This window comes from Pinus tabuliformis, chromosome 7 (assembly GCF_031772625.1).
Source record: "Pinus tabuliformis cultivar Carrire ecotype Pingquan chromosome 7, CPIR1, whole genome shotgun sequence".
Taxonomy (NCBI): domain Eukaryota; kingdom Viridiplantae; phylum Streptophyta; class Pinopsida; order Pinales; family Pinaceae; genus Pinus; species Pinus tabuliformis.
The window spans coordinates 1,452,045,127-1,452,061,206 of NC_142293.1; positions in this window are offsets into that span (position 1 = coordinate 1,452,045,127).

The following is a 16,080-nucleotide window of genomic DNA, read 5'->3' on the forward strand; positions in this document are numbered from 1 at the left end:
TTATTTATTTACCATACCTTTTGAGTAAGTATAAAAAGACGTTTTATTTATTTACCATACCTCCACCTTACTTATATTTTTATTTGTTTACACCCTTGCATGTATATAAGGTGACTTATGGAGTAAATATAAAAAATGTTTTATTTATATACCATACCTCTCATTTATTTATATTTTTATTAATTTACCATACCTCTTTTATAAATATGGTATTTGGGCCTTTGGCCCATAAGATTCACTTAAATAAAACCTATTCTTGAAAATGGGCGAATGGATTCACTTAAATAAAACCTATTCTTGAAAATGGGCGAATGGAAGGTTGTAACTCCTAATTTCAAGGGCTAAATTTACCTTTTTTACCCTCTCCCATAAAATAAGGTGGGCTATTTGAGGTGATTTGTAAAAATGTACTATGATACAAAATATTAGCCCACTAAAAATTTAAAACCCCTTAATTGCCCCAAAGGCGAACATTCGCCCCTAAAATTTTCTATGCCTGGTACAAACCACCATGGCACCATGGATTTTAGAAATGGAATGGTGAAAAGTTTTTACTTTGAAACCTGTAAAAGTCACTCACTTGGATGATGGTTTCACTTACTTGGGATTATTCCTAAAGCCAAATGGATACAAAAGCAAGGATTTGGATTGGCTTCTTAACAAAATTGGTAAGCGACTAAAACAGTGATCTCACCATTGGATCTCTTTGGGAGGGCGTCTCATTCTTATCAAGTCTGTACTACACAACGTTCCCATCTGCTGGATGCACATATTCAGACTTCCCAAAGGAGTTGCTTGTAATCTCAATGCCAGTATCTCAGGTTTCATATGGGTTGGCACACAACCGAAATGAAAATTTCATCTTGACAATATAGAGATCCTCAACCTTACGGTCAAAAAAGGCGGTCGGGGACTCATAGACATAACCTCTTTCAACTTGGCTTTGCTTCTTAAAAAGCTTTGGAGAATAGTGTGCAATGATGGTCTATGGAACCAAATTATCAAGTCAAAATACCTCTAGAACAAAGATCTTATCGAATGGCTTCGTGTTGGTGCTCCGTACCCTCCAAACTTTTCGATTTCTTGGCGCAACTTCCTCCTCACTGAGCACTGGTTTTTTGGGAACTTGAAATGGGATGTTGATATGGGATCCACTTCAAATATTGGCTTGGACCCCCTCTTAGGCGTAACAAGTCCACATCTATTATCACCTGCTCATTATTTTTTTGCAAAATAAAGGCTTTTTTGTGATGAATGACAAAGAAAATGAATATCTCTCCTCTCCTGCAACTACAGATTGGAAAGACGCTGCAGAGCTAGAAATTTCAGTCCCTCTGATTTGGGACTGGTCAGCATACATTTCAGATCTTAAACTCTCTGGGATTGTCCTATCCACAAAAGCAGACAAGTTTATCTAGTTCCTTGGTTTACAATAGAGAAAGGTAATCGTAAATGAAGCATCTATGATAATCTTCCAACCTTAAAGGAATATATCGCTCCTCTCTTCATTGCCTCTGTGTTGGAAATGTAATTTTCCTCTCAAAATCAAGTGTTTCTCTTGGTTGGTGGCACACAACAGGATTCTTACCTGGGAAATACTCTGCAAGAGAGGATACCAAGGATCGAGAAGATGATGCCTTTCCTTATCAGCTGGAGAGGACATCAACCACCTCTTCCTCCATTGCCCGTTTGGCTCTTCTATCTGAACACATGCACTACAACTGACAAAATCCTCTGCAGATTGGGACTCCTTTGACATTGTCTCTTGTCTTTAGCAGATGGAATCTGGATCACCCTCGACAAAAAACACTAGCCTTCTTTATCCTCTGAGGGATTTTGCGCTGCAAAAATTCTCTCATCTTTAAGCATGTGAAGCCCGACATCTCGAAAACCAGTTGTATAATCTTCTCTTTCTATCTTGAGTACTCTCCATTGAAGTCATCGGTCTTTAAACATCCCTCTCCTCCTCAAAACAGCTAGTCCTCTTACCCAATCGGCTTCTTTGACAGGGCCTCCTCTTTTGACCTTTGTGGTTGTGGCATAGCCATCCATTTAGGACCTGGGAGTTTCTATAGGTTTCACTGGCACTGTGGAATTGGAACTAATACCTGTGTTGAATTACTAGCTCTTTGGGGATCTTGCACTGAGCTTCTTGGCTTGACATTAGAGTTTTTACAATTTTTGGAAACTCCAAATCTATCATCAACTAGGAAAACGGTTGAGGCTCCCTAGACTCTCCTAACCTCAACACCTGGAAATGCATAATCAAAACCCTGCTCATGGAGTTCCACTCTATCTCCATCACACTCATTATCAGAGTGAAAATGGTGAAGTGGATCGCCTCTCCAAGGAAGGATGCAACTCGAACACTCATAAGATAAAATTCCATTTTTTTTGCCTCTGAAACTTATCATAGGTATGTGTATATTTTGATCTAAATTTTGGCATTTTATTGTATATCTTTCACTCTGTTCCCTTTTTGTGCAAAATACCTCTATGTTATGATCATTGTAACCAGACAACTCTCTAAAGTTTTCATCTATCTATAATGTATCCTATTACATATTAGAGATCAAATGTATTAGATACAGTTCTTGGTTGTTGCTTTAGCTTTCGCAAAGCCATCAATGAGATTTCCTCTCTGTCAATGTACTTTCTTATTATCAATAGAAAGCGTTTTTTTTTTTTAAAATAAAATATTAATATGAAAGAAAATCAACAATCATTACATTACTTAAAAACTAATTTTAATAATTGAAAATTAATTACAATAATAAAATAAATTAGATAATATTTACTTTGATTTAAATAATCTAATATTGATTTATTAGTTTTTTTTATATCTTTGATTTACTAGCTATCATTTTATAAAATTTGAATTAAATTATTTGATTTTTTTTTCACCTAATTTTTCATATATATTATTTTGAATTATTTTATGTTTTTTTTTTTTTTTTTTAATTCAAACCTAATTAAAATTGTCTTGTCACCTAATTAGAATTGTCCTATATAAATTGGTTTGCCTTAATTTTTTTTAAAGTTATATTGTTTTAGGAAAATTTAATATAAGGTTATTTTTGAAACTATTATTTAGTTAGTGTATATGATCTTTATTGTGTACATGATTGTATTTTTCTTTCATATAAATATTTTGGAGTTGATATTGATCATAGATTTAACTTTACTTATAGTATTGGAAAAAAAATAATAGAAGATGGAAAACTTAGTTTGCTCTCAGAAAACAACTTAGTTTTGTCATAATTACTTGCCCAATATCTTACTTATGACTTAGTTTGTCATAATTACTTGCCCAATAACTTATGGCTTATAAAGGTAAATAAAAGATCAAGATACAGAAACTTATGATTATCTTTTTATTACAGTAATTTAATAAGGATGGTTTGTTAGATATTTAAATATGACATGGTAATTTAATAAGGATGATTTGTTAGATATTTAAACATGACATGTTCGATAAAGATGATGTGCTTGATACTTAAGGATAACTTGTTTGATGTTGCATGATATGGTTGTGTTAATTGTTGCATTAACAATTAAGGCAAAAGAAGTACATCCATAAATTTGAAATATACAAAAAAAATAACAATAATAAACAAAAAAATATTTATAATAAAATTTGGACAATTCAATTTGATTTTACGTTAAGATAGTTTGTGTTATGAGTGACAAAACTTTCTAGAGCAACCCCTTTTGTTTCTTATCACAATTACAACACTTAACATTATATTTATGCTCAAGTTCAAAAGAAAAAAATCAAATAAATTCTAAAGCTAGCACAGTTACCGTGCATGTTTTGTGTTGTTACATGTGTACATTTTCTTTGTTGCACTCTCACTATGCATACATATTTAATTTTTGTATTCTCACCATACATACTTTTTGTGCTCTTATTCTCTTCTTCCCACCATAGATAAATAACTTCCATTGTTAAATGTTAGTATTGAAATGGTAAAGGCTCAAATATTTATCTATTTTTGCAAATTTTATTATAAGACATGTATATTGTACTTTAAAACTTTAGTCATGTTTTTGATAAATTCAAAATTAAAATATATATATATATATATATATATATATATATACACACACACACACACTTCATGTACATCATCTATTATTATAACTACACAAAGTTCCATGGTAATGATATGTTAGTCCATGCATGCAACATCCAATAAGATATAAATATATAAGTAACTTAACCTGCTGATTTGATAATTTGTAAATAAAAATAAATAAATCCATTCTCACTACATTTATAAAAAAATAATGTAACATTAATAGAATATCACATCAAATCCACATCATGAATTTAAAAGTCAATTAAAACATTGTCATATACACAAGTCCAAATTCATGTATTTGTATTCAAAATTGATTCAACTATAAATTTTTCTTTTCTACAAAATGGATCTTCATTCCCAACATAGATAATGAAAGTTCATGCCCATATAGATGACGTAATGGAAAAATGGTATCATCATTGATCTAGAAAATTTGTCTACAAGTCACTCTTAGGACTCCCAAGTGCATTTCCAAATTGAAATTGCTACAAAAATTACATTATACCAAATATCATGGGTATCCTTATTTTGGCTATGAACCCAATAATCATAGTTACTCTTTTCATCAGGCACAAAGTGTTAATTTGAGGTTTGGTTAGCTCTACACTTGAATGAATTCAATTGTTCTTCAATTTTTTTGGGTCGTACAAAACCAACTTCTTTTAAATGTTGCATATGATTGTAATATAATACAACCTTTGTTAACAACACATAAATTAACCAATCAACTCGTCTGTGGCATGCATTGTTCTTTTTACTAAGGTACCTTTCCTTGATATACCAATGGTAAGATTCAATTGCATTGTTTGTGTCTTGATTGGAGTGGGGAAGATTTATGTATCCTTTTGCTCACATATCTGTAGAAAGAAATTTATTAGTTATGCATTAACAACCATACATATGACATGAAAAATAGAGTCATTAAAACCACTTACAAGAAACTTGCATATTTTGTTGTTGACTAATGAAGTGGTTTTAAAATATTCCAAAAATTCTTTATGTTCACTATTCTTAAAACAACTTTTCAACTATCTTTCTTACAAATTCATCATCTTGACGCGTGCACATAATTTCTCTTAAAGCACAAAAAATGTGGATTGGGCTTTCCCTTACTTGGACTTTATTTCTAACATTCTCCAACCATGTACACGAGACATGCCACATAGATAATAATATTATACACTTGATTGAAGACCTGGAATAACATAATTTTTAGAGAGGAGATACATTAACAATATTTTTGTCTCTTATAAAAAGAATAAACACATCATCTTAATTCTTCAATTTCAGCAGTAGCACCATCTATGATGAAGACTTGAACATGCCAATATGGTCGCTCTTTCTTTCCAATGGCAAGTTTGGTCGACATCCATTTAGAAATGATAGCTATAGTATTGTGGGATGATATCACCCAAGCTATTGAATAAAGCTCAAAAAGGGGAAATAAAAAATAATATCTTCTTCGTGAGTAGAAAGGTTAAATTTCTTCTCTATATGATAAGTTAGAGGCAATTTTCTATTGACAATGTCACTCAAGCTAAGAGATGACAGTGGGAAACATTGGAATTGATCGTTCTTTCTATGCTTGGGTGATTTTCATGCCATCACTTCAACAACTTATAAATGAACCCATCCACCTTATTGAGTGGATGAATGACATTGAACCCCAACTCAACCAACATAGTATATTTGCTTCTCAACCATCCAATTAACATTCAACTGCTTTATACAATGAATGGGAGGAATGAGATCAAGCCCATAAACTAATTTTTTGAGGTCAAAGAAGCCTTCTAGTGAAATGACAAAGGTCAAAGAAGGCACAACCAATAAGATTTTTCGTCGAGTGCATAAATGTGAGGGAACAACATGCAAATCTAGTCGAGTAGTCTTAAGACGGATTGATCTCTCATGACTTTTGATTGAATTAGAAATTCCCAATGGGAGGACCTTATTTTTAATCTATCCAACTAACCATATTAGTTAACCTCTATTGGAGAAAAGAGTAAAAAAAATTAGAAGACCCACACAATTTCAATACAGATAGTAATAAGAACTCAAAATATTTTAAAGAGAATGATTACCTCAATGCTAGGGTGGGGAGAATCTCAATGATGTGGTTGGTCATTTGTGGTTTCCTAACAACAATAGACCCCTTATTCACACTCAATTGTTATCATTCTTGTGTCATAGCTTTGGAACAAATCAATACAATGGACCAATGAGAATGGTGGGTTTTCAATAATAAAGATGGCAAAGAGAAAAGAAGAAAAAAGAAAGAAACTCAATAAAGTTTTGGTTAAAAAAATGTCAAATAATATTACATGTTTTATATGGCTTATTCATTGGCTACCCACCCTGTGCACCCACAAATACCTATTTAGCCATTGAACACTACGTTTTTAACATACAACATATATTTTCCTATATTTTTCCTTTTGAATTACTCATTTCTAAATAAACAACTACACTACATTTTTAACATACAACATATATTTTCCTATATTTTTTCTTTTTAAATTACTCCTTTCTAAATAAACATTCTTATGGCAAAAAAAAAACAAACAAATAAGTTTTCAGTAATAATGTTTTTTCCAACACAAATTATATATCCCTTATTCATTCCCTACCCACCTTGTGCACCCACAAATAGTATATAGATGTTAATCACCAAAAAAAAAACCTTTTTACCACACAACATATATTTTCTTACATTTTTCCTTTTGAATTTTCCCATGATTGACCATGATTGAGTTTATTTGGCCATGGTTAATTATGGTCAACCATGGTTGATTATGGATGAACATGGTTGGCCATGGGCGACTATGGGCTAATGTGGTTGAGTATATTTGTTAATGTTTAACTATAGATGAATATGGTTGACAATATTGACTATAGTTGATAATGGTTGAACATTGTTGACTCTGATTGACCATAATTGAGGTGGATTTGTCATAGTTGACCATTGTATCGTCTTACTATTATTGGGCTTGTTTGACCACCATTGCCAACATGTAACTATAGATGTATATGGTTGACCATGTTGACCATGTTGAATGTCGTTGATTGTGTTTCCTATGTGAACCATAAATAACCATAGTTGAATATGAATGAACTTGTTAACCATGTTACACTATAGTTATGACCCCATTAATTTAGACTATATAATTCTCATCAATAAAATTAAATCTTATCAATTGAAATAAAATTAATTATGTTAGGATTTTGAAATTTTATTTTATTACTGTACAAAATAAAACCTAATAAAAAAGTATAAATTTAATTATATTAAATTTAAAATTTAATAATATCAAAATTTATATTAATATAATTTCAACACAATAAAATAAATAATATTATATTATATTAAAAATATAATAGTAAAATAAATTATTAAAATTAAATAAGTACATTAATTATTATTATTAAATTTTTTCTTCAGGAAAAATTATTATTAAATTATTATAAAACCAGAGGTGGTATGAACAGAGCTCGACGCTCCATGGCTCCATCTACGTTACTGGAACCATCAGTAACTACCGTGATAAGCAAAATATAAATTATCACACAACTATATATCAATCCTAGAACAAAACAAGTCATGAGGAACTACTTAAAAGAAGTTGTCGGACAGACAGACACTCGCTAATCTCTTTTTCTAAATAGGATTATATGTACTCAATCAAGGCCTCCTTTTTTTCAGAAAGAAAAAGTTTCATGATTTATATTAAGAGCATATAAAAGTCCAGATACAAGCGAAGGCATAAGGCCTTTGATGCATAATATACAGAGACCTGTTACTGTCATGGAATCAGCACCGCATGAATCTCTGAGATAGAACAAAAATATTGAGCGCATGGCACTACAGAATCTTCAGAAGGAAGGAACCATCAAGATCAAGATATTAAGAGTCTGGATTTAAACAAAAATGCCACGAAGGATAAAGACATAAAATGCCAAGACGGAAATTAATCCACAGAAGGCATATATCCCGAGATTTTTATCAAAATGAAGTCAAGAGGCAGACAGGAATTCTGGAAAATATGATCGTTCCTCCACTTCCAAAGGAACTAGCAGGTGATGATAAAAAGAGAACGCCAAGAGGGGCGTTGCGCACTCCACCAGAGGAAGGCATCCTGAACAGAGGAAAAAGCTCTATGAGAAAATCCATAGTTTAAAGACAGCACGTACCAGATTGAGGAGGAAGCGCCACATTGGAAGAACATATGTAGATTGGATTCAGCATTGATGCGGCACATCTGACATTGGCTCGGCCCCTGCCAGCCTTTTCTTTGCAAGACCTCCCAAGAGAGATTTCTGTTTGAGAAAAGAAGCCAGGAGAAAAGAATCATCTTAAGCGGGCAGGAGGCTTTCCAAAAAATGGGAGGAAAGAAGGGCGAGGGAGGCGGGCGATCAATAGAGAGGGCTGCATATAAGTCTTTAACAGAAGTTAGAAGGGTAGGCTTCTATAGGGACCAGATGAGTTCATCAACAGAGCCCGATTGCAATCTTCCTTTGCTAGAGAAACTGTTGACAGCCGAAACCCATAAGGGACGAAGAGAAGGGGGGATGGATAGATCATCTGCGTTGTTCCAAACTGGGGCTTGAGAAATCCAAGACTGTATTAGCTTATTCCATGTAAAGAGACCTTTTGAAAGGAAGAAGAGGACCAAATCTGGAGAGATCAACGATTCCAAATCATGCAGCGTTGGGTCGAGGCCGATGAAGACACAAGAACCGGAAGAGAGAGTCCATTTTAGATTCCCTAAGAAGAAGGTTTGAAGCTTTCTGAAACTTTTCCAAATGATGGAGCCGGACCTGATTCCCAAAGACTTCCTTCTGAACCAGAAAACCATATTCCGCCCCTTGAGATATTTTTGATTTATGATGCTACTCCACTGGCTTTTACCATAGATACCTCTAATGAGCAATTTGCAGAGAAGAACTTTCCCAAATTCCGAACCAAGCATCCATATTGTAATTCCAAATCAGGATTGGTCAATAATGAATAATACTGCATAGCTGGAGTTTCCTGAGGTATAAGCGTAGTTTAAACACGGAAATTTGAAAATTTATTTAATTTAATTATTGAAATTTGAAAAATTAGTGTTCGCATTTTAAAAAAGTTACAGAAATTTAGTTTAAATATAATTAAATTAAAATATAAAATAATAAAAACATAATTATATCAAAACAAAACAAAATTATGTATTCTAAAATTATGTATTTTATAAAAATGTTTAAGATATTTCTTAAATACAATAGGAATGATAAGAACATATAATTATTATATAAATAATATAATATTTATTTTCCAAAAATTTTATAAATTACATTATAAAGAAAATATACAAAATATATGTTCATGGGCTTTTGGATAGACGGTGATCGGATTCTCTCTTAAGACACTTTGTGATATAAAGTCATTGGTTCTTTGTTAAGGCACTATGTGATATAAAGTCACCCGTTCAATTCTCTCTCCATCAATATTAATATATTAAACATGATGAAAATATAGTCTTACCCAGCTTAATATATAGTCTAACTTTAAATTAATTTATTACAATATTTTTAGATTTTCTTATAACTTTTTATACATATATTACATTTTAAGAATTTTTATAAATACATAGAGAAATATTTTTTTTAATTAGAAATAAAATGTTAGAAGTATTTTTAATGTTAAATTAAATTTTTTAATTTTTAAAAAATATTTTTAATATTATACTATAATGTAATTCAATTTATTGTATGAGGCTTAAGTGTGATTTGGTTTCACATTTCTTTTTTTTAATAAAAATAAAATATTTTATAAATATAAAAATAATATGGTTTATAATAAAAATAAAATATTTTATAAATATACGAATAATATTGTTTATAATAAAAATAAAATATTTTATAAATATATGAATAATATTGTTTATAATAAAAATAAAATATTTTATAAATATATGAATAATATTATCTATAAAAAAATTGAGTATATATATTGAGTAGGAAGGAAATGTAGTAAAAGTATTTCATTTTTTTCAATATATATAATATATTTCCATATCAAAAAAATAATTATATAAAAATATTATATATTACATTAATTTATAAAGTTAGTTTTCTTTTTTTTGTTTTTTTAGCAGTACGAAAAAAAAGTTGTATATATTAATATAATTCCGCGCTACAGAAGTTTTGATATAGAAAAGATGATATAGGGAAATGTAAAAGTAAATATTTTGCTTTGGCCATATAACATATGGGCACATGACAATCATATACGGAAATACATATACAATAGGCAAAAGAGTAGTAAACCCATAATCAAAGATATGGAACAAAAAAGGTACTTGAGCATGTAACAACTGATAAATAGACAGGACCATGATACATACCAGGACATTGTCTCTCCTATATACCCGGCATTGAGAATTGTTGAACTTGATGCGTGATGGTCCCCACAGTGATGTACAAGTTCCATACTCCGCATTGTGAAAACAGGCCCTTCTTTGATAAATTATCAGCGATCATATTTTAGGAGCAATTTACATGAGCGATGGATTAATCTTTTGATGATTTCCAGATAGAGGAGATTCTATGCATCCATCCGGAGAGGTTGGCATTGTTAATGGAATGTTTGCCGATAACATGATCAATAATGATTTTTGAGTCTCCATAGATCCGAAGGCCGCTAATGTTCAGGAAAGAGCAGAAACTTAGAAGACCATATAATGCCATGGCTTCAGCTTTATTGTTAGTCCCAGCACCCCCGTTCCAAAATATTTCATAGTGTTGGTCCTCCATAATATTTATGAACACTCCACACGCGCAAATACCTTCTTGAACAACACCATCGAAGTGTGCCCTCAGATATGATAACAGAGACTTGGAAGGCACTTTTGATATTCCATTCACTTGCTGGGGGATAATGGGAATGAGCGAGAGATATAAAGAAATAATTTGTTCAAATAAGTGCATGAAATTCTCCTTATAATCTTGAAAAATGACCTGATTCCTCCATTTCCAAATGAACCAGAACACAATAAGAGGGATAGGCCTCCATATCACTTTATGTTTACTCCACCATTCAAAAGCATCTTTTATTGATGAATGAGTGTTGACATTGAAACCAAAATGTGAGGCCAACTTCTTCCATAGAACATGTGTGTGGAAGCACTGTAGAAAGATGTGCGGATTGTCCTCCATCTCAGATAGGCAAATAGAGCAAATGGCAGGGCCGTGCCAATTCCTCTTTTGAAGGTTGACCCAAGTGAGATTTTTGTTGTGATACACTAGCCATGAGAATAAGATAATTTTGTATGGGCATCCAAACTTCCAGAAAGTATATGGAAAAATGTAATCGACACATGAATATTGTTCCTCTAAGATGGAGAGGTATATATCTTTAACAAGAACATTAGTCTTACCACCCCTTCCCCTCCAGACTATGCCGTCTTCTTCTGCATATCTGTAAATACCACAGAGCTTCATTTTCCAGAAAATCATATTCCATTGGGATGCGGCTTGACCATAAAGGCCCAAATCATTAGCAGACTTCAAAATTGGGATAACACCCTGCCATTTTCTAATAACCTGTGCCCAATAGAAGATACCTTTTTGATGGAGCATGTGTAGTAGCTGATGAGGAATATGAGAAACTTCTTCTTCGCCTATGAATGGGTCGAGACCAATGAGATTGCTATTTCCAAACTGAAATTTCCACATAAGGTTTTTGAAAAAAGAAAAAATGGATCTTATGAAAACTCCTCCATATAGCAGATCCCCGAGCAGGCCCAAAAGAACCGTGCCTGAACCAGAAGGTAAAATCTTTGTTCCCCAAGTATTTAATTCTGATTGCATTGCTCCATATACTGTCTCCAAAAACAGCTTTCCATAAAGATTTACACAACAAGGCCAGACCAAATTTTCGAAGATTCATAATACCCCACCCCCCCATCTTTTTTGGGAGGGTAAGGTTTGTAAGCTTGGACAGGTGAAATTTCCTTTTTTCCTTACAGCCCCCCCAAATGAAGAATGCCATCAATTTATTTAATTTTTGAATGATACTGGCAGGAATGTAAAATAAGTGGGCCCAATAGACTAAAAGTTGGGCGAGTACCAATTGCGATAGGATCATTCTACCAACCAATGAGAGACATTTATACTCCCAGCCTGCAATCCTTTTATAGAATTTGTTGAGGATCCATGACCAATCTGTCGAAGAATAACCTATTGGCTTCAAATGATAGCCCAAATATTTCATTCCCACATAGATAGATTTGGCTTGTATATTGAAAAGATGTGTGAGAAATTCCATTTCTACCATATTAATATCCCCATGGTGGAAAGAAGATTTACCCTCATTTATACGCAGACCAGTAGCCCTTTGAAAGTAATATAATATCATGTGCAAATAAATCCAGGTCTGTCTACATAGCATGGCAAATATCAATATGTCATCCACAAAAAGATTATGTGAAAAATTGATACCCCTGTTGATAGTGAGAGGACGGCAATGACCCTCACAAACAACTCTTTTAATATGAAGGCTGAGTGAATCCATAACAAGGATGAATAGAAGGGGTGAAAAGGAACATCCCTGGCGGAGGCCCCTGGCAGCAGAGAAAAATGGAGTAGGAATACCATTTACGAGAATGGCATAATTGACATTCTCCACACAGGCCATAATCCAGTTGGTGCATTGACTATTGAGCCCTATTTTAATAAGGAGGCATCTCAAAAATCCCCAGTCAAGACAGTCATATGCTTTTTTAAGGTCAATTTTGAGGATGGCTGCATCAATTTTTTTGGAATGTATAGAATGGAGACATTCTTGAGTAATGGCCACCGCATCCAAGATATTTCTGCCTATTAAGAAACCATGCTGCTCACGAGAAAGAAAATTAGACAAGGTGTCATGGATCCTTCCTGCAATGATTTTGAAATGATTTTATATATGGTGTTACATAGAGATATAGGCCTATAGTCTACAAAGGTAAGAGAGGCCTTTTTCTTAGGAATCAAAGCTATAAATGTATATGATATAACGTGATTTATATTGCCTCTTATTCTGGTCTCCTCAATCATACTCAAGATATCATTTTTCATCAGGTCGAAAAAATGAATGAAAATGTCAATGGTCCATCCATCTGGACCCAGGCATTTGTCTTTCTTGAAAGATTTCATGACAGACAACAGTTCTTCCTCTAAGACAGCAGCATATAAACTGTCATTTTGTTCGGAGCCAAACATGGTGGGGTAAGGCTCAATACCCCATATGATATCATCCATACCAATGTCCCAGTACTTTTTGTAAGCATTCTGAAAGAATTTTATTGCTTCTTTAGAAATCTCATCATGTGAGTGCAATAGAAACCCCTCATCATTCTTAATTTCCCATATAGCATTAGATTCTCGTCTTTTATTAGCAAAATGGTGGAAGAATTTGGTATTCTTGTCGCCCTCCTTTAACCAAATGGCCTGACTTTTTAGTCTCCAGGTCGATTCTTCAATGGCCAGTAGTTTCTGTTTCTTTTTTTCCAACTCCCATATCCGAGAGCGCACATCCCATGAGATTTTGTGATCAGTCAAAAATCTGGCAATGCTTTCAAGTTCCTTATTAATCTCCTGAAGTTCTAATCTGTTAGAACGTTTCTTATAAGCTTGCCATTCTTTTACTTTTTTTTGAAGCTGAGCCATATGATTTAACAAAGATTCTGACTGTGAATGTGAAATATGTGGCTCATAAGACAACCAAGTGTTCTGGACAATATTGATGAAATCATCATCCTCTAACCAAATCTTGTTAAACTTGAAAGGATATTCCTTCCTATGATTCAGAGCCGACCAATGCAAGGATATAGGTCGGTGGTCAGAAATAAAACAAGGGAGAATACAAGAAGTGGGGAAGCCAATACGCTCAATTAGCCTATCATGAATAATGAAACGATCTAGTTTTTTGGCAATGTAAGCTTCCACAGTCCTCCCATTATCCCATGTAGGAGCTAAAATAGATGGGCAAATATCTACAAAATTATATCGAAGTAGAGCTTCCCTGATGGACCCCCCCACAGGATCAACTTTTCTTCCTTTTCCCCACACTTCGTCAGAGCTTAAAGAGCAATTTAGATCCCCTGCAATTAGGAGGGAGTCTATCTCCATAATCTCTGAGGCCAGGAACCGATTCCAATAAATAGATCTATCCTTGTATGGAGCGTATACGTTCAGGATATGGATAGGGGTAGCCATGCCCCAGAATTTTGCAAGAATCAGGATTCCATCAAGACAGCGAAAGGTTCTGGCCGATATCCAAACCGGGTCCCATAGAACAGCCAGCCCCCCAAATAGCCCTGATGCCTCTGTGGCTGAAATATGCCACGTAGGGAACATGTGTCTGAAATATGCAATAGTCTCCGACGGTCATGCATGGTCTCTTGTAACATGATAATTTTTTAGGCAGAAGAAAGAAACAAATTTTTAAGAGCCAAAAATTTTGGGTCCGCCCCTAGACCTCTTATGTTCATAGAGAGAATTTTGATCATGAGGCCTCGTCCTCGAGCATACTTGCTCTAAGAGGCTCGGTTCTTGCTAGATCAGATATAGGAATTTCTACAAGTGATGATTCCTGTAAATCAATTTTAGATATACCCTTCCTACCCCGGAAATGTTGACTACCCCTAATCTGTTTCCTTCTGACCGTGATGTTTCTGGCCGAAGTGGGGCTGATGACAGGAGAGGATGACTTATTCGGCTTATGAATGGTCAGTGGCTGGAGATGGAGAGATTCTCTTCACAATAGCAAGTCAAGATCACTGCCAATAGAATTTGTAGGGGAAGTAACAGGTGAGTTTGTCAGAGTGACCAAAATCACTGGAGCTTTACCTTTTAATGCAGACTTGGCAGATTGTGTGGTGGCTTGACGAAAAATCGGAGAGGAAGTTTTATCCATGAAGACAGATCTAACATTGACAGGAGATGAAGATGAGGATGGAATGATAGTAATGTTTGGGATCGAATCGAGGAAAGAGTTCGGTTGAGGAATAGGCATAGGAGACTTTATGGCCGACCCCGGAGAGGGTTCCAGTGGATGGGGTTGAGAGAACAGATCCTGAGCCCCCAGAATAACTAAATTATCCATGGACAGTGATCTTGGAAAAGTAAGGGGAGCAGACTTCGGATAATTTGGAGTCATGGAGCGTCGCTGAGAAGTATCATATGAAGGGGCTCGTGGAATCGAAAAACAATTAGATAGAATCGGAGACGTTAACTCAACCATAGAAGTTGATCCTTTAAACTTATTTCTATCCCCACCCGCATCACAGAAATCCTTATTCCAGGCGTGTGTGTGAGGATCAACATGGAAATTTTCCCTGTTTGCCTTCCTAGACGGATGATGAGGGCAGTGCCATTTCAGATGACCAGTTTTGTGACAGAGGGAGCACCGAAAAGGAACTCCCCAATAGTCAAGTCTCTGGTGAATTGATAATTCACCCCAAACAAGATCAATATGATCGGGAAAGCCACCTCTATACTCTTTTTCGATCAGGATCCATGCCACCCGCTTATCCTTGGCGCCTAAGCACTTGGGATCAACATACACAAATTTCTCAATGGCGTTGCCAATGTGAGAGAGTGATTCCTTTGTCCAGAGCTCGATGGGGAGGGCAGGTAGCTTAACCCAAATCAGATTATTTTGAGGGGTATTCCGCAAAGGGTTGAAGCCAATATACCATTTGTGAAGTGCCAGAAAGCTTTTTCTGTGAACCCAAGGGATAGCCCATATGGTGTCCAGATCTTTTACTTTCAAGAAGTGAAAACTGTACCAATCCTTCATTAACCTGACAATAGTCGGGATGTATCCTATCAAGGGGCGCCATTTAGATCCAAACCAAGCTCTTATCTGGGCGTCTTCCATATCAGGAAAATGCCATTTGCCTATCAGAGCATGGGATTGTAGACTCGCAATACGATCTGCCAGAGAGATACCGTCCAGGCAAATAACCCGCGG